Below are 20,683 nucleotides of genomic sequence, written 5' to 3' on the forward strand. Positions count from 1 at the left end.
TTAGATGGGGCTACTATAAGGTGGGTGCATAACTGGCTGGACAACCGTACTCAGAGAGTTGTTATTAATGGTTCCCAATCCTGCTGGAAAGGCATAACGAGTGGGGTTCCGCAGGGGTCTGTTTTGGGACCGGCTCTGTTCAATATCTTCATTAACGACTTAGATATTGGTATAGAAAGTACGATTATTAAGTTTGCGGATGATACCAAACTGGGAGGGATTGCAACTGCTTTGGAGGACAGGGTCATAATTCAAAATGATCTGGACAAATTGGAGAAATGGTCTGAGTTAAACAGGATGAAGTTTAACAAAGACAAATGCAAAGTGCTCCACTTAGGAAGAAAAAATCAGTTTCACACATACAAAATGGGAAGAGACTGTCTAGGAAGGAGTACGGCAGAAAGGGATCTAGGGGTTATAGTGGACCGCAAGCTAAATATGAGTCAACAGTGTGATGCTGTTGCAAAAAAAGCAAACGTGATTCTGGGATGTATTAACAGGTGTGTTGTGAGCAAGACACGAGAAGTCATTCTTCCGCTCTACTCTGCTCTGGTTAGGCCTCAGCTGGAGTATTGTGTCCAGTTCTGGGCACCGCATTTCAAGAAAGATGTGGAGAAATTGGAAAGGGTCCAGAGAAGAGCAACAAGAATGATGAAAGGTCTTGAGAACATGACCTATGAAGGAAGGCTGAAAGAATTGGGTTTGTTTAGTTTGGAAAAGAGAAGACTGAGAGGGGACATGATAGCAGTTTTCAGGTATCTAAAAGGGTGTCATAAGGAGGAGGGAGAAAACTTGTTCACCTTAGCCTCTGAGGATAGAACAAGAAGCAATGGGCTTAAACTGCAGCAAGGGAGGTCTAGGTTGGACATTAGGAAAAAGTTCCTAACTGTCAGGGTGGTTAAACACTGGAATAAATTGCCTAGGGAGGTTGTGGAATCTCCATCTCTGGAGATATTTAAGAGTAGGTTAGATAAATGTCTATCAGGGATGGTCTAGACGGTATTTGGTCCTGCCATGCGGGCAGGGGACTGGACTCGATGACCTCTTGAGGTCCCTTCCAGTCCTAGAATCTATGAATCTATGAATCTATGAATAGAAGCCTATATAAGAAAAAGACCCAAAAATCGGGACTGTCCCTATGAAATTGGGACATCTGGTCACCCTACTCCCCTCTGCTAACGGCTACCTGGGGCTGGAGGCAGTGTACACCTCCCAAGAATGGCCCTGGATGGGGGTATTCCACAGGGGCTGGTTAAGTTGGCTTTGTGACCCCTTCCTAACAGCTGAGCTGACATAAGGAGACTACAGCCGATCACAGAATTGGGGTCACTGCTGGGCATTTGGAGTGATGGATAAAGAGAGAGAGGATGAAGTGGGTAGACCCCGCTGGATTAGAATGGATCCCTAGGGCTCTTACAGTGAATCTCATTCAAATCCCTCAGTCTACCTTAATGGAACAGGCTCCTAGCCATCCAGAGCACAGTCAATCGCATTCAACTTGCTCAGCTACTAAAACCCCTCCCCAAACTGTTTTCGCTCTTCATATTTTAAATTCCAGTTTCCTAGTGGATATTAATGTGCTGTGTATAGATGTCCTCATTATATAGTGCTTTAGCTGGGCTAGCGTCAATATTCTTAACCTTTTCTTCTTAAGCCTCTCATAAATGTGTATATTCTCTTATGTTGTATCATTAGAGGGATGTCTCTGGCTTTGCTTCCCGTGAAGGTGCCCAGAAGTAATAACACACACTGAATCATACCAAGGAATGAAGATGCTGATATGCCCAAGAATTCCAAGGCTGTTAAATTAAACTACAAAACCTTGGTTGCCCATCCATCTGTTTTTAATCTCCGTATTGCTGCACATTCTTTTTTGGACCTTGATCTTGGCAACTGATATTCAAGTTGCTAAATTAATCTTGTCAGTTTCCAGGAAGTACCCCAAAGTCTGCGGGCCAAATTCTGCTTTCAGTTACACCCATGTGAATGCAAAGTGGTTCCACTGTAGTCAATGGAGTGACTCCAGATGTATGCTGATGTAACTGTAAATTCCAAGCTTTCTCCATAGCCTAGTGATCTGCAGTCTGGAATCTAACCAGGCTACTTGCCCCATGTCTCTGGAGTTCTCTAAATACATACCGTGCCCGCTGCAAGTCTTCTCAGACAGCCAGGCAGATGTTGGGTGAAAGTGGGCAGGAACACAGCTGTAATGGGGAACAGTGTGCAATAGACAGTGAGCATTTTCTTTCTCAGACATGGAGACATTTATTTCCTTATGTGCAAATTGTCTGGTGTCATGATGCAACGTTCTGTCAACGGGGTTATTAACAGAAGGCTGCATGGCCTGCCCAGGATAACAATAAGCAGATTTCTTAGAAACAAACTGTATCTGGGACAGGCTAAACGTGCTTCAGCTTCCTTTTATCTGGCTGGCAAAATGAAGTTTTGAAGCTGCCGTGAGACACCTGTTGGCTTCAGGAAATAGCCATGTAGGAATGAAAATCTCTCAAATGCGTGTGTCCTGCAGCATGTCAAGTACCGAATAAATAGTGCAACCGAGACTGCTTTTCACTGTTCGAGGCTTTGGTGGCATTTTGTTGCAAGAAAAGGAGGGTGGTGATATGGCCTTCTTTGTTTTTTCCTCATTTACCAAAGCCGACAGCCTCAGTGAAGGCCACAGAAAGCTCATGATCACAGCAGTAGTGGTGATCTCTTCTCTTTACAGAAAAACAATAAAGCTACTGCACCGTATAAAGGAGAAAAAAAGAGCTTGTTTGTGTCCTGCCCCTTCCTCAACCTACAGCCCAGCCTTTGAAGTATAAAAATAGTTGCTTGTATTATATACATATCGTAGGATGTTTACCATTGGAGACTGAAGCCTAAACAATGAATTTGCAAACTGCTCCAGATAATCTGGCTTTATCCTAAACACCAAGAAAAATACTGATTACAATAAATGAAACCCTGTTATTTGTTTTCTGTTCACAGTTGGAAAATCTGTACACACACACAAATGTTGCTTGGGGTCTGAAAGTATTTACCCTGCCAAATATAAACATACTTGGCATTCCCTGTGTCTTTGCATATTTATTTACCAGGAAGAATCTGCTTACAGAGGTTAGATTTTTTTTTTTTAAATATCAGGTTTAATTAATCAGATTAAAAAAATCAAATGTGCTTTCTTACCAACGCCCCTCTCCATTAACAGTGATAAAAAGCTGGTAACTGTTTTTGTATGGGCTGTGGTTAATCCCCAGACAGGTTTATTTAGCAACCTAAGGTGACGCTAAGGGCCAGGCTTTGAAGGCAGCCTTCTAACTGCAACCACAATGTTGCTGTTTGTGTGTGCAGGAAAGCCCACAAACTTGCAGGCTTTCCTGCATGCAAATGATTGTGTAACCTACATTGATAAACTTAGAGACGGCTAAATAAACATATTAAAGGAGCAATGTTTCTCCAGGAAGTTACAGGCTGGAGGAGAGACCACGGAAGAGAGATCTCATAACCTGGTTTCTCTCCTCCCCTCTTCTTTCCTCCTGCAAGTCTTTTTCTGGATCTGCACTTTTATGAGGATCATCATTACAGTGTTGGAACATTTCACAAATATGAATGACCTGAGCCTCCTGTGAAGTGTTATTGCCACTTTATAGGGAGGAAACTGAAGCAGAGAAGTGCTTCGCCTGAGGTTACACAGGGCATCAGTGCAGAGCTGGGACTAGAACTCAGAGCTCCTGACTCTCAGGCCTGTGTCCTAATCACAGGGTCAGGCGCCCTCCCTTTAGGTCATCCTGAGACTGTCTCTAGAGCTGGTTGGAATTTTTCAAACCAAAAGAATTTTCTCTCAAAAAATGTGACAGATATTTGTGTGTGAAAAATGGTTGAATTTTTTTGTGTTGCAAAAACAGTCATGCCTTTTGTGGAGAGATTTTTTTTCCAAAATGGTTAAAGAAAATTTTATGAAAATTTTTCAGTTAAAATCGAGAAAAATCAGACAGCTGAAAAATGGGTCTACTTTAAACTCTTCGAAACAGCCAACTTTGAATGTTCAAAACGTCATGTGGAAGTAGATCTTTCTTTAGTGGGTTGTAATTGTGTAGCCTTGCTTCTGTGTGAGCTGACAGAGTTTGCTGCAAACAAGCATAGTTGCACAAAGCCTGCTTGGCTGAGGTGGTTGGCAGGCAGAATGACGTTGCCCTGGGGCTCAATAACTTGCTTTTCCTAGAAGTTTCTAGGATTCCACATACCTCCCCTCCCTCCCCCCCTCCCCCCGCCTCATAAAAATGTAAAAGATTTTGCCCATCCATCCCTTTTTGGACCCTCAGAAAAGCACCTGAGTGAACTAGTGTACTTATACATAGCAGGAAAGAAGCAGGTGGTATAGTCTTGCAAGCACATAGTGGCACATTTAGTGTAGAGGAATGATGGGCCTCCCTTTAGCAAGAGGCTTGGAAATTTGGCTCTCGGCCCAAGACTTATTTGGTTCAAGAAATCCTTTCCCTTCTAGCCCCAAGAGGCAGAGAAAGTGAAGGAGGCGTCCTCCCTAACCAAGGGGAAAGAACAGCATCTTCAGAATGCTGGCGTTGCACCTGCTGGAAGTTGTCAATTGGGCTGAACCCAGTTTGTTCTCCATCTTGCGTCCTTCTGCCAGCACACACAGCGTGGGTGCTCTCCAGCCTCGCACGGCTCTGACTTGGCCATTACCTGCCATGAGGTAATGAGTCTCTCTCCCGTGGTTTGTTGTACGACTGCCCATTGTGTGAAACGATCTTTGGCTTTCGACTTGGTGCACTTGTTTAATTCTTGGAAGGAAGTGCCCTTTAATGGGCACCCTCCTGAGTGCTCATGGCAGACCCTGGTGAACACGGTGCTCTCTGAGCACCAACGTGGGCTGTTAGCTACTTAGCCTACCGGTGCTCCTCGCTCCAGTGGGTGGTGGCCCAGTCTGGCTGGGGAATGTGAGCAGGTCTACACCATCTCCTCATGCCAACTAGCAGCAAAAAATGGCAGGGCTGCCGGGAGTGCGGGGGGGCAAGTGAGGCAATTTGCCCCAGGCCCTCACGAGAATTTTGAGGGGCCCCCATGAGATTTCGGCGGGTCTTCGGTGGCAGGTCCTTCAGGGTCCTCCTTTGGGTTTTGTCAACCAGGTCCTTCAGTGCCACCGAACACACCCAGAGCGAGTGAAGGACCCGCTGCCGAAGACCTGGAGCTTCTTCCGCTCCGGGTCTTCGGCAGCAATTCGGCGGCAGGGGCTTCTTCTGCTCCCGGTCTTCGGCGGCAATTTGGCGGCGAGGGCTTCTTCCGCATTGGGTCTTCGGCGGGAATTCGGCGGCGGGGGCTTCTTCCGTTCTGGGTCTTCGGCGGCAATTCGGCGGCGGGGGCTTCTTCCGCTCCCGGTCTTCGGCGGCAATTTGGCAGCGGGGGCTTCTTCCGCTCCCGGTCTTCGGCGGCAATTCGGCAGCGGGGGCTTCTTCCGCTCCCGGTCTTCGGTGGCAATTCGGCGGCGGGGGCGTCTTCCGCTCCCGGTCTTCGGTGGCAATTTGGCTGCGGGTCCTTCACTCGCTCCGGGACCCGCTGCCGAAGTGCCCCAAAGACCTGGAGCAGAAGGACCCCCGCCACCGAAGACCCCAGGCCCCTGAATCCTCTGGGCGGCCCTGAAAAATGGTATTTTTGTAGCCCCGTTAAATGCTTTGAAAATCTCCAACCAACTCTCCCAGTCTGGCCCTAAGGCTATCTCTCCTCCCCTGTGTCGGACTCCAGGGGAAAATAGCTTGTGTCGCTTGCCATGAGGAGCGTGTCAGTGGAAGCATTCTTCCCTTCTGCTGACTTTCAGCCTTCATGTTAGCGCTTCTGTGGTTTCTCCATGCTCGCTTCTTTGTAGGGCCGGGGGCCATATTGTTGAGTGGAGACAAATAGCTGGGCTCTTCCACATTGAGTAGGCAAGAGTGACAAAGTAACTCATTCCTGGTAGCACTTGGGCTTTAATTAACAACAGCTGAAGCACTGCGGAGAAGTTCTGTGTCGAGTCCAGCAATAGTAAGGCAAATCTTTTTTTTTTCCAAAACTTGCGATAACAGGACTAGAATACGTAGGTATATTGTAAAGAGTCGGATAATTGTCCCCCTCTAGCTAGCTTCCTAAAATGACTGCAGACCGACTTCTATTATCCAGATGAAATAGGATGCATTGAATTAGTTGGATCACTGTCTCAGCTCACGCAGGGTATTTCCATCCCCGTTGTTACATATAGGAGGACAACTTCATTTCAGGTTAATGAGATTTTCAGATCATTGGGGTCTAATGGTGTTTTTTTAAACAGATGAAGATGGCAGGGGTCTTCGGAGGAGTTAACCCGCCCTGTCAGAACGCACGCTTGACTGAGATCAGCTCTCCAAAGCGCAACCCCTCAGTGGGTGTCAGAGGCACTTGCTACTGGTGGGGTTCAGCCCACAGAAACTAGTGAGCTCCGGCCTGAGGTCATCTAGCCCAGTGGTTTTCAAACTTTTTTTCTGGTGACCCAGTTGAAGAAAATTGTTGATGCCTGCGACCCAACGGAGCTGGGGATGAGGGGCTTGGGGTGTGGGAGGGGCTCAGGCCTGGGGCAGAGGGGTTGGGGTGCAGGGGTGAGGGTTGCAGGGTGGGGCCAGGGATGAGGGGTTTGAGGTGCAGGAGGGGGGTCTGGGTTGGGGGGGGCTCAGGGCTGGGGCAGAGGATTGGGGCACAGGGTTGGGGTGTGGGCTTACCTCAGGCGGCTCCTGGTTAGCGGCGCAGCAGGGGTGCTAAGGCAGGCTTCCTGCCTGTCCTGGCACCACGGACCGCACTGCACCCCAGAAGCGGCCAGCAGCAGGTCCGTCTCCTAGGTGGAGGTGTGCAAGCGGCTCCGCGCGGCTCTCGCCTGCAGGCACCGCACCCCCAGCTCCCATTGGATGGTTCCTGGCCAATGGGAGTGCGGAGCTGGTGTTCGGGGCGGGGGCAGCGTGTGGAGCCCCATGGCCCCCCCGCATAGGAGCTGAACCTGCTGCTGGCTGCTTCTGGGGCGCAGCGCAGTGTCTGAACAGGTAGGGACTAGCCTGCCTTAGCTGGGCAGCACCGCCGACAGGACTTTTAACGGCCTGGTTGGGGGTGCTGACCAGAGCTGCTGCGACCCAGTGCCTTCCATTCCGCAACCCAGTACTGGGTCGCGACCCACAGTTTGAAAACCACTGATCTAGCCCATCCCCTGGCCAAGGCAAGACTGTTCCTTATGTTGCGGTGTAGGTTTTGTTAATGTTTTCAGGCAAAAATCTTTGGACAGCGGTGGCCTTGCACCTTGGGTTGTCATTTTACACCTGTGCGGATGATACCATTCAAACACATCCGAGTCCAAAGCAATTGAGAAGTTCTCGCTGTCTTGCTGACGGTCTCTTCTGCTGCTGGTTTGTCACATCTAGTTGAGACTGGAGGCACTGTTCTAACATCACGTCGTTGCATGACGCTACAGATTGGGGTGTCATTTGCTATGGGACAAGAGGGGCAGGTGACTTGGTTTGCCTACCCACACTTGTCATAGGTCTACATGCTCCGCTATATCTTCCAACCTCACCCAGGCTTTGCATGCAGTCATTAGGAAAGCAATAATTGCCTAGGACTGGACCGGTTGCGCAGCAGCCAAGGTGGGAGGGGTGGGAGTGGGCTGTCTCCGATCCGCGGCTGATAAAATAAAGGAGCAGCTAAAGATATCAGAAGAAACTGTAGATGAAACACTTCTCAGTATCTCAGTGCATCCCTCCTGCTATAGGCGCAGTCTTTTTTGCAATGGGGCAGATCCTGCTGTCCTTACTTGAGGGAGGAATGGGCGACAGGGGACGGATCACTTGATGGTTACCTGTTCTGTTCATTCGCTCTGGGACACCTGGCATTGGCCACTGTTGGAAGACAGGATACTGGGCTAAATGGATCTTTGGTCTGACCCAGTATGGCCATTCTTATGTTCTTATGTTAAAAGTCCTATTGACTTCAGTGAGAGACTTGCCTGAGTGAAAACAGAGTTCTAAGCTCTCTGGCCACCATGCTGGAAAGCACTTAAGCACGTGCCTGACTTTAAATACATGAGCAGTCCCATTAGCTCCAGTCTGATTACTCATATGCTTAAGGTTAGGCACGTGCTTAAGTGCTTTGCTGCCTTGAGGGCTCTCTCGGCAATGTTGTCTGTTAACGTCTGTGACACTTAACCATCAGCTCATTCGTATGCCTGCTCTGACAGGTCACAGCTAAGGGTGCACATGTCACACCAAGGGTGCACTGCCTTCTTAGAACTAGGTGGAGGGGTCTGGTGTCTCACCAGACAAACAGGCTCAGCTAGGGTGAGATAGCAAGTGTGAAAAATCGGGACAGCGGGTGGAGGGTAATAGGCACCCATGTAAGAAAAAGCCCCGAATATCGGGACGGTCCCTATAAAATCGGGACATCTGGTCACCCTAGGCTCAGCCCTCTCCTTCCACTGCTTCTAGCATCCAAGGACAGAGGGGGCCCCCTCACAGAAAGAATTCACACTTGAAATGCTAATTAGCAGCTGATAGATATATAGATGTATTTAATTAGCATTGTCGTCATGGCAGACGTGCATTATTAAAATAGCTGTGATTATGCTGTTCAGTTCTAGACGTGCTCATTAACCAGGACGCCAAGGGGAAGAAATGCTTCCTGTGGCTCCAATAAGTTGGGATCAAGCATCAAAAGCTTGTTCCTATGCTGCTATCAAACATCCCTATGGATGGAGATGAATTTAATGCCATCAAGTGCTTTTCTCATTGCCACATTGATGGAATATGTCTTAGCAGAACACCCAGCATGAGTGAGACAAGGTGAAACGGTACGTGCATCCAATACCAGGACTGCTGCTAGTTCCTCATTCTCCTCCAGCACTATTCTCTGGCTCCTCTGGAATCTTAATCAACCATTGGAATGTCTCTTAATCCATTTGTCATACGGTGTCGGGGAGGGGGCCATGCCCTTCTGGATAATGAAACCGTCATTGTCCCTGCAATCTGTCTCCTCTTGGTAATGGTGCTGCTCTGCTGTTTGTATCCTGTGTCTTTCTACGCTTGAAGAGGTTTGGATTGGTGGAAACAGTCCCACGTATAACACCCATTTCACCTCCTAAAGTAGTGATGTTTGCGATAGCCTGCATGCCATTGCAGTCCCATGACCTCAAGAGAAGGCTGTGCATTTGAATTGCCAGACTGGGAATAGTTGGCATGGGGCAAAAATTGTTATTGTGTCAAGGATTTGGCATGACGCCCTGCATGATGGGAAATAGGCTCTGATCCCAGTCAACACAATGCAGTTGGTGTCTTGCTGACTTGTACCTGCCAAATCCCTGGTAGGATAAGTAGTTGTGGCTGATGTCATTCTTTTTTAGGTCCATATTTATTTTTACAGGCATCTGCATGGCTGGATCTAGACTCATCCTATATAACACTATGCAAATACCTCATACATTTCAGGCTCTGAGAATAAAACACACCCTAACTCCCTTCCCTTGTAAAATGTCTGTGGTCTAATTGAAGAGCTCATAACTTGCTCTTTTTATGACCAGCTGAGATTTTTCTATTTCCGCAGCAAGGCAGTTTTTTTTCCCAACTACAGGGTTGAACATTCAGCCGAAAGGAACAAAACAAATGCAAGAGAATGTGACTGCTTTTAACTCAGATCTGCCCTGACAAAAGTAAGAGGAAGGGAAGAGAGTCCTAGGGAGCCCCCCTTGTGGGTCCAGAAGAGGATTCTACCATGTGAGACTAAATGGGCCATATATCAATTAAATTCTGACCACTGAATGTATCCCAGGTAACATCTTTGGTATTTCTTTGGAGGCAACGTCCAAGGCTCCATGCCCTTGTCCCAAACACGAAAATCAATTTAAATCGCAGCTTTCCCCATTCTCTACAACCAGCAGAACTCCATCCCCACAATTAAATGCCGTTTCCCTCACCCTAAGACTCAGATCCAAGTCCCATCGACCCTACTCCTCACGCACAGATGAACTTTGCAGTGTGCTTCAAAGAACAACAGATCAGGGCTACTTTGGTCTATTCCCGAGCAAAGGGCCCTTCATGGAGAACGTTCTACTGCTGGCCCCCCTCTCGTCTAACTCAGTTTGGGGATTCAGCTCAAGTACCTCTTCTGATCACAACTGCATCAGTGTGGCAGGACGAGACAAGTGGTCTGTCAAGTCAGAAGTCCTGTGCTGTGATGATCATAATGGTCCCTTTTGGCCTTAAAAATCTATGATTCTTTAAAACTAAGGCCCTGATCCTGCAAGCTGATACTTGCACGGAGGCCTCTGTGCTCACTTGGATCAGTTGCAGGATTAGCCTTAGGGGCCCCGGTATTTAGTCATTACTTGGGCAAAGCTTTCAATACCTTCAGTGGGAGTTCTGCCCAGAGCCAACAGGATTAGTCTTCACAGTACATACAGTAGCACTAAAATGGGTGGAGGGTGGCAGCCAGTACACAGCGTGCTAAAGAAGAAGGGATTTTGGCCAAGATGAACAGGTAAAACTCTCCTCTTCTTAAAACTGCCCTGAGTTCTTTCATGTTTACACAGGCCCTGATCCAAATCCCTCTGGAATCAATGGAAAAAACTCTCACTGACTTCAATTGGTTGGGTTAGGCCAGAAAACAGAGTAGTGTCCTTAGTTGAAAATGTCCCTCTTCCACTACTTCTGTGCAGCATGCTGTATTCTAGTTGGCTGCTACGCTATGCTCTAGAGGTGGCTGCATTTCAAGAGTGTAGTATGTGTATAATTTGTGAAGCCCCTTGGAATTTTTGTGATGAAAGGCACTAATTTTCTACACCGTTATAAAATATTGTTTATTCTAAGATGGCAACTTCCTGTTTGATCTATTTTTTGTTATACTTACGACATAATTTTCAGTCATTACTCTTTGTAATTGAACATATGGTTAGAATATCTTTTTTTATGATCATTAGCTTTCTTTTAAGCTTCCTGCATGTTAACTGGTCTCTCGCTCCATTACTAACTCATGCTCTTATGAGCAGAAAAAGCTACAATGACGTGAAATTCAGATAGTTGGAATTTATTAGGTTTTGTTGTTTTGTGTCACTTAAAAGGCTTGGACTGGGCTGGTCCAAGGTACGGGCAGCTCTCAGGTTGCCGTCTGGTTGGTCAGAATCTCAGCTTTTATCTTTGTAAGTCTCTAGCTCTTGTGACTGTAAAGAGAAAGATGTGATTTAGCATCTAAAGTGGGTAGAGCTTATTCTGTAAGCAGAGCTTAGAGAACCACTCACTTCGCCCCCCCCATTCAACTCCTAGCTTCAGTGAATGTTTAACGCTAAGAAAATTGACTTTACTTATTTTAAAGAGATGAATGAAAGATGCATAATTGGGTAGTTCTAAAAAATACATATTGCTGTAGATTGGAACAATTATTTGCTTAGGGTCTGATTCTGCACTCTTTAGTCAGACAGAACTCCAATAGCATTTTCTAGTGTCACTCTGGTCTGTTACATATGGGCTCAGTTCAACATTCCCATTAACTTCATTGAAAGTGCAATGTATATTATTAAAATAGGTTCCAATTCTGCACCATTGAAGTCAATCAGAGAGTTGCTGCTGGGTTTAATAGCAGGATAATTAGGTCTGTGTTATAAATATGCTATAGTACCGAATGTAGCAAGTTATCAGTTGGGATCTATTTGATGGGAAAATCAACAGTAAAATGACCCTTTATTAGAATGTGCTTGACACAGTTATTCTCACATGGAATTGGCCAACTTTAACCTGTGAAATCTCAGTGGTATTCTTTCTTTCTTTCTTTCTTTAAATTTCAGAATTCATCAAACCTAAAAAACTTCCTTAAAATTAGTCTTTAAAAAAATCCACAAGACAAAAATCAGCACCAGGCTTTGAGTTCTTACACAGGTGTCAATGAAATTTTTTTTATGTAAATGATAAATAGCTAAAGTAACTTTTATTTAAAAAAAAAAAGGGTTAAAAAATAAAAACAAAATGCCTTCTTGCTTGTTTGCCAGACTTCAAACCAAACAGGACTTTTGCTGGGTATATATGAACTTTTCTTACTAGAGGTTTTATAATGAAAGTTCTGACACACAATTAATTATAGCAGCATGAATGACACTGCTGAAATACTCTATCTCTAACTAATAAGATTTTGGTGCTGATGAAGTTGTAAGAAGAATTAATCTTGCCTAATTTACCAATCCATTAAGTCAAACTGAGGGCCAGATTCTGATCCTATTTACACCAGAATAACAGTGGGAAATGGAGTTACTCTGGATTTATGCCAGTGTAAATTAGATCAGAATTTGGCCCTCAGATTTTACAAAAATGTAAAAGAAATACTAGCACTGTGAAGCACTACCATGCTATAGATTTGTTTTTCTTAACAACTGTGAAACTGACTTACAGCTTGTGCCAAATTTGACTATAATAGAGGTTGGTTTCCTGCCAAGTCTAGTGAGCTGATTTGTATGGCAACATTGGCAACCTAAACTAACGTTTACATTGACTGCTATATTACACATTTATCCTAGGCCAGGGAAGTGGTTCTAATTACCTAGTGTTCGGCAGCGTGACCGCAGCAAGTCTGAGGGAACAGTCCTCTTTTAATGAGCTCATAATGAAATGCTAGGGCTGCGATTTAAAAGCCATTTAAGGGGCATATGGTATATTATGGCCTTTTATCAACGTTACTGTGAGCACAACAGGCTAGAAACCATTTTGGTGGTGGGAATTAAGCTATTTGTTTTAAGGATAAGTATAGTTACAGCTATTTCCTGCACATTCCAATGACATAGTCGTGTGCTTGCCAATTTGCTCTTGACATGTTTACAGACGGAGAAAGCCACCTTTGGACTAGTTTTCGCAAACATCATGTTCTATTATGAAAATGTTCCCAAGGCTGAGGGTGAAGAGTCTGGCTCAGAATACGTTCATCTCTAGACAGTCTGGTCTCAGTTACTTCTTGGGTAAATTTGGAGTAATTCCATTTGCTTTAATAGGGATGCTCTGGATTTGCACTGGTGTGACTGAGGTTAGGCTCTGACCTTCGCTCTTCAGATGGGGTCGGAAGTGAACTAAACTGATGGATTTTTCTGAGCAGTAAATAGCTCCAGGGAAGCCTTTTATGGGCTCTTCTTTCTCAGTAATAAAAGTGTGAAAACTGTAAGGATGTCCCCCGGTATCAAGGCTCCCCAACAAGCGACATGTTTCTGTAGAATCACAAAAATGTAGAGCTGGATGGGCCCTCAAGAAGTCATCAATGCCCAGCCTCCCGCACTGTGGCAGAGATCACTGTAGAATGGACCCGCCAGATGATCGAGTCTCACATGGGCAGAGTGAGTGAGAAAGGTGTTTTTACAGCGTGTGTACGGTCATAGAACTGAGTTTGGCCCTTTTTGTAATGAAATACGGTTCTGAGATATTTGAGTGCAGAAAAAAAAAATAACCCCCACCATAAATGGCTAGGCTTATATCGTACTTGTGTCACTTAACTGCTCAAACTGATATTATTTAAATTTGTTACCCAAAAAATGTTTGCAACGGAGCCAAGACCACGTCTCTGTTAAATTTCACTCCAGAGTAAAATTTTTACAGCCAAGTTATTATCCCCTGGAAAATGGAGCTATCACAGAAGTGCTAACTGCTAACACAACCCTAACTGTAAACCACATTGCTTTACTAAATAAGGAGATGGCTACTTCTTATTAAACATAGTCATGACTTGGCAATGTGGATTTTGTAACAATATGATGGTTAAGTTTCTGGTGCATTTTGCAACAGGTAAATCTCCTAGTGCTAAAGAATGTTGGCCTTATTTGTATACTCACTGAGTCGCTCTCGGTCCTCTGTTTCGCCCTTGCCACCATCACTGAAATTGATAGATGTTCATCAGGGCAGCATCTGCCCCCACTGTATTTGTTTATGTACGTACATCACTATATATAGCTACCTATTCAGTAGTAGTGCTCATTGATGGTGACTCATATTACTGGCAGATAATATACACCAATGATCTAACTACTGTGGAGTGGAACTTGCTTATAATGAAATTGGATTCAGTGAAGCCCAATCTTGAAGCCTTTATTCGGGCAACTCTCTTTCAAAATAACGGCTGTGTGGCATGAGGAAGGGCTGCAGGATGGATGCAAAATACTATGAAAAGTCTGTATTGTTCCAATACTGTGCAGTGTGCAAATCTGGGGCTTAGCTGGATCAATCCCTCTCCCATTGAAGTCCCTGGGGTGGGGTCGGGGGGTTACCATTCACTTCAGTGGAAGCTGGAAAAGGCCCAGAATGAGGTTGTTTTATGAAAGGACAGAATGGACCGGATCCAAAGTCCAATAAAGTCAATGGGAGTCTTTCCCTGGACTTCACTAGGGTTTGGATCATGCCCTGTAACATGATTTCATTGGCAAATATGTCCTGAGGTGCGGTACTGCTGCCACTATTTTCACCATTGATTGTGCATTGTGGAAAAGGAATCTATGGCCAATGTGTGATGCCAGCATTTTGTGTGTTGCCTCCTCTAATCCACACATCAATGCAGGCGTTGCACTGGGAGCAGGGAGTGAACCAGCTGAAGCACCGCAAGCCTGCAGTTAGGAATGGAACCAAAATGATTCCAGGCTTCTGTATCACAAGAGAGAGGAACAGAGCTCCTTTTAAAATAACAGGTAACAGGGCTTAAACCTGGCATCTGAAAGAGGACCTAGCTTGCAGCCCTTCCTCACGCTCTTTGAAGCCAGTGAGAATTTTGGGGCATGCATTCACCACTAGAATGGACCCCTGTATTGATTATAAGAGGTCACTTCCCCGCTAGTGCCATCTTCTAGGGTGACCATATGAGGGATATTCCATGCCCTTGAGGTGTCAATATATTACCTTTTCCTTCTCATCCTCCAGAACACATTCATGAGGACACATGGCGTGTGCACTCACATACGATCAATGAAGCCTGTTTCACAGTTGTTGCCCATGAGACATTTGAAGCAAGAACAAAAACATCTTTATTTTTTGAAGTGGCTGTATCCAAAACAAAGGAGGTTTTTTTAATTTGTATGATAAATCTCGACTCATGTGGATCCCTGGTGTAACGAAATGGAGTTACTGGATGCCAGCAAAAAAAAATGGACCACTGTTAAGGATCATACAAGCAAATCATAGAAGATTAGGGTTGGAAGAGTCCTCAGGAGGTCATCTAGTCCAACCCCCTGCTCAAAGCAGGACCAACCCCAACTAAATTATCCCAGACAGGGCTTTGTCAAGCCGGGCCTTAAAAACCTCTAAGGATGGAGATTCCACCACCTCCCTAGGTAACCCATTCCAGTGCTTCACCACCCTCCTCATGAAATAGTTTTTCCTAATATCCAACCTAGACTTCCCTGACTGCAACTTGAGACCATTGCTCCTTGTTCTATCATCTGCCACCACTGAGAACAGCCGAGCTCCATTCTCTTTGGAACCCCACTTCAGGTAGTTGAAGGCTGCTATCAAATCCCCCCTCACTCTTCTCTTCTGCAGACTAAATAAGCCCAGTTCCCTCAGCCTCTCCTCATAAGTCATGTGCTCCAGCTCCCTAATCATTTTTGTTGTCCTCCACTGGACTCTATCCAGTTTGTTCACATCCTTTCTGTAGTGAGGGGCCAAAAACTGGACACAGTACTCCAGATGTGGCCTCACCAGTGCCGGATAGAGGGGAATAATCACTTCTCTCGATCTGCTGGCAATGCTCCTACTAATGCAGCCCAATATGTCATTGGCCTTCTTGGCAACAAGGGCACACTGGCTCCCTGTGATCCCACTGGATCAGGACCCACATATAGTGTCTAACTAATGTCTAGTGCATACAGCCACCCTCAGGAATGACCGAGAGTCTCTTGTGGCTGTATGTTTGGAAACCTCTCTCAAAGACTATGGCATCATCTTATTGGCTGCCTGAAATTGGTAAGGATGTAGAGTAGCACACCCTGTGAATGTGTATACACATCATAATATAAAAAGCCAGGGTTGCTGGTGCTAGGTGACTCAGAGACCATGAGTCAGAGGAACATTGGCGTTTTTAATTAATTCTGCTTATTTTCTTTGTGGAAGAAAGGTTGACAATCCTGGCGCAGATCTGGCATTTATTTATGAATGCATTCCGAACTCACACAGTATAAAAACCAACAACAAGCCTTTGGCTAGAGAAGGGTGGGCACGGTGCTGAGATACTGTATCTGGCTCGCCTTGCTGCCTGCTGGTAAAATTCTTTCCATGTGAGTCCTAGTGGGGTGGTGCTAGGTGTAATGGAGCCCTTGGCAAGAGATGTATCTTGTCCCCGTTCCTGCCTGTGAATCAACAAGCAGATTCACTGTTCCCACCCCCACCCATGTGGCATCGCATCTTATCTTTCCCCAAATTCTCCGGATGGGAAACTTGTCTCCTTGCCAGGTTGTTTCCTCCTCCACACTTCAGGGATGGGCTTCTGGAGCTTGGGAACAGCTTCTTTCCTTTCCCAGAGTCACAGTCCCTCTCCTGAAGAGAGGCACCTTAGGTGGCCAACTGTCATGGAAAGACTCATGTTGACCTAAAAGCCTGTTTACCAAGTGCTGTTAGAGTGCTCAGTCTTTCTACACATAAAGGAAAACAGTCACTGCACAAAGGAGTTCACAATCTAAAAGCTCAATCCTGCAAGGTGCCGAGCACCCACAACTTGCAATGACCACTCAGCACCTGGGTGGATCAAGTTAAGCTCATGCAACCAGTAACCCCAATGCAACTCTGTGTTATAGGTGCAATTAATGTGTCCACCTCTATGCATCAAGGTAAAGCTTCTGCCTTAGACTCCAGTGACAAATTCTTTTGATGTGCAAGCGAGAATAGAAATAACTTGTTCTCTGATAGCTGTGTTGGCTCTGTTGAACTAACAAGAGTAGAAAATAGTAAAAATATCCTCTTTGTTACTAAAATAAGTAGTTATGACTCTGAATGCACACAGGAAGCAGATCTGGTGAGTAAGAAGGCACTGTTTAAAGATGACAATCACTTTTATGGCCTTATCTGCTTTTTACGGCCAGAAAGATCCACCATCCTTGTGCACACACAGCTTAATTGGACTCAGTGTATCTACTCTGGAAAGATAAAGGGGTTGAGTTGACTCTGCTGAGACTAGACCCGATGGCTCTAGGGAATCTACATGTATGATCTTTTCCCCATACACAAAGAGTATGCATATTCTTTCATTCTGAATTACTTTATTTTAGAACAGAAATAAATTCTTCATAAGTGAGAGCATAGTGTGTGCATCTCCTCTCTAACAATATGCATTACTCTGAAAACAAAGTGACTGCTGAATTCTTCATGCAGGGTGAATTCTTGGAAATGTGAAGGTGCAGTACACAAAGGAAAGTGATATTCCGATTCCATAGCTGCATATACCATAAAGTGTTCTAAAGCTGATACCTAGGGCATTAAGCTGTCCCCTCTGACTTAATTAAAAAGCTAGAGACACTAAATAAATCCAAGATGACATGTGGCTTCAGATCCCTTAAGTGGTTTTAAAATGTCCACCATTGCAGGAAAACATTGTCCCTGTAACACTGAGGAGAAAATAACTGGCTCGCTGGTAACTCAGCAATCAGACATTTCCTGTTAGAGTTTTCCAGAGGCAGTACATGAGGAAAAGATAAAGAATTGGGCTGCGAAGTCAGGCAGCCATAAAAATCAGGAACAATAAAATAGAGCAAAATTAGTTACAAAACTGCGGAAGGTTTTTTCCTCCCCGGATCCCACCCTTTCCCCCCAACGTTTTAAGCAAACTAAACTCTTCCTGGGTTATGAATTGCATCTCGGACGAAAGAGCCTGAAATTCAGACAATCTCTTAACTCTGAACAGGTAAACAGCTATAATGTATGGAAATATTTACAATAAAAGAGGCTTCTTAATAACAGTAGGAAATAACCATGTCACCAAAAATATGAAGTGTTTCTAGCTCACTAGCTAGTGCTGCAGCACTGTGTTTCAATAACCATATATTCTAGATCTTGGCAGGCATTTAGACCTTTTTCTGATAACTTTTTTGCAGTGTAAACCTTCACCTAGGATAACACGAGGGACATGTACATAGATGGTGAGATGGTGAGTCCAGCACGTGGATTGATCCATCAATTTACACAGTGTTTGTTTTGAATCAGTAAACATGTCACCTAAATTTGCTGTAGCAGCTTATTATCTTATGTGAAATGATTGAATAACAATGTATTAGAAGTTCTAAGGGTAGCAAACAGCTTTTCCTGATCCAAAGAAAGGACATTCCACCTCGAGGCAAAAAAAAAAAAAAAAAGGGCAGCGTGCAAATGCTGATTTAGAGCCAGAGAATTTCATATCAAAAGTCCCCAAGATCCCTTACAGTAATTGCAAGCAACACATACAAGACCTGAGTTCAAATAGCTTGGAGTGCTGAAATTCAATCCGTTTCAGGTCCAAAAGTCAGTGGGGAAATGGCTTTGACAAAGAGAGAAAGTCGAGGCTAGTTTGGAACAGAGCCAAAAACTGGCTTAAAAACTACAAAGCAAAGTTGTCAGAAATATGCCCCACTACAATGTATTTAGGGCCTGATCCAGGTCTTCCTGAAGATAACAGAAGCGTTTCCACTGACTTCAGTGAAAGCTGGCTCAGGCTCCCAGAGATGAGCTTGGGTCAGCCCACCCAATTCTTGAACTTGAAGGAAGTTTCAGCTCAGAACTTTCTGATTGTGCCCCATTTCTAATACAATTTATTTTCTTTAGTGTCTTGCATACAGTGTGTTCATGAGCTGTATAGAGTTGCTGTGGGAAATGCAAGAGAGAGCGAGCGAGCAGCTCAACAAATCGACAGCATGTTTTAGGAAAAATTAAGAAATTTTCAGACTTTTTCCTACCAAAACCAAAAATCCAAATGGTTTCTGGTCCCTCCCCCCTCCTCTCCCTCCTTTCCTCCCTTTTTCAGCGGCAAAATAGAAAAAGGAAAGAGAAGAGGAAAAGGGAGGCATCTGTCAAGTATCAACTTTAGGCTTTTGGTTTTTTTACATCAAAAAATCTGAAAACTCCCCAAACCTGAACATTTTCATTCTTTTAAAGGCTGTTTTTTGTCCCAAAAATAATTTTTGAGTGGAAAAATTTCTACCAGCTCTGAGACATTGGAGATAGTAAGGGATCGCCAAGGAAGAAAAGAGACAATTTCAGCTGATCTTGTAAGTTAAATGGAGAATTGAATGAAGAAGAGAGATGCAGGGAGGCGGCTCTAGATAGCAAGAGCTGCAGAGGAGAAGGCTCTTGCATCAACGATGTAAGAGTACAATAGATTGTGGCATGAATTCACGCTGTGCACGGGAATGAGGTTCACCCTTGGACTAGAAAAGGAATGTCTGGGTGCTCTAAGCCTCCCTGGGACCTGAGGTTCCCAGCCCAGCAGGGTTGACTCCAGCCATTGAGGTATAGTGAGTAACAGGCAGTTCATTGTGGTGGAGGAGTCTTTACAAAGCAGAGGGCCTGAATCTGCGCTGCCTTGTACGCTGCACATCACTTCCAGACGTGAAGCACGGATGCGAAATGCCGCCAGATCAGAAAGGCTTTGGGCAGGCGTGAATTACGGCACAGAGTATAAGGCGGAGGAGAGTCAGGCCTGAGGCCTTGTTTGTATTGTGAGCATTAAAGCCCCAGTCTCTTTACCCCACCTTTCCCACCCCCTCCCATAGTGCAGCACGGTGCCATGCTCTCTTCTGGTGGCGCTGTATGTCTCTAGTTGTGAAATGCGTTGGGATGAACGGTGCTATAGGGACCATTGAAACATGATGAAGCTAAAGGAACTCTGATCCTTTGCATGATCTTTGTCCCTCCCTCTGTTCTACCTCCCTTAGGGCTCAGTTGTGAGGCACTGTTTGAATCTGCTTGGCTGCCATCAGTGCGACCTTCCTGGTGGAGACGCTGGCTGTTAATCTCTGTGATGCCCCTGTGGTGGTTCATGTTTTAGAAGATGCCATGGCAGCGCAGTGCACATCATGCCTGTGGCAGTTCGTATTTAGCAGCATAAGCATAGACTTTTTGTTAGGTTTTTCGATGAATAACAAACTTAATGGACAAGTGGATTTTTTAGGCTCTGTTCTTTCCTCTGACACCCCACCAGGAGGTGTCAGTAATCTCACAGTCTCAGGATTTCAGCCCTTGGAGTCTCTGGGCACAGATATGCTCATAAGCGCAAGACCCTTTCCAGCTCAGACCTGGAGGAAGCGCCAAGAGCGAAACAAATAATACTTGAGGTTAAAGCGTAAAAAGCTGAAATTGTGTTAGTATCACAAAGCCAGATCGCTGAGTCTGCTAGGGGAGTTCCACAATCATGACACAGAACAGCGCATGTCAAAAGGTTGTAAAGATAAGTGAGACGCAGATGATGCAATGCTGTGCCTGGCGGAGGAGTAATTACCTGAGACTAATGTCAGAGCCAGTGCAGACCGGTGGAGATGAGTAAGAGACAAAGTTGAAGTGCGTGCAACTCCAGTTGGCATTAGGCTACAGCATGCTGAAAATTCCTTCAGACACAGAGTGGCACCGCTGGTTCTGCCCCAGGAGCAACCTCTGGCACCATAAGATTGGGCATTATTCAATATTTATATTGCAGTGGCACCCAAAGGCCTCATCAGGATTGG

Source organism: Terrapene carolina, unplaced genomic scaffold (assembly GCF_002925995.2).
Source record: "Terrapene carolina triunguis isolate 2854851 unplaced genomic scaffold, T_m_triunguis-2.0 Scaffold192, whole genome shotgun sequence".
Taxonomy (NCBI): Eukaryota; Metazoa; Chordata; order Testudines; family Emydidae; genus Terrapene; species Terrapene triunguis.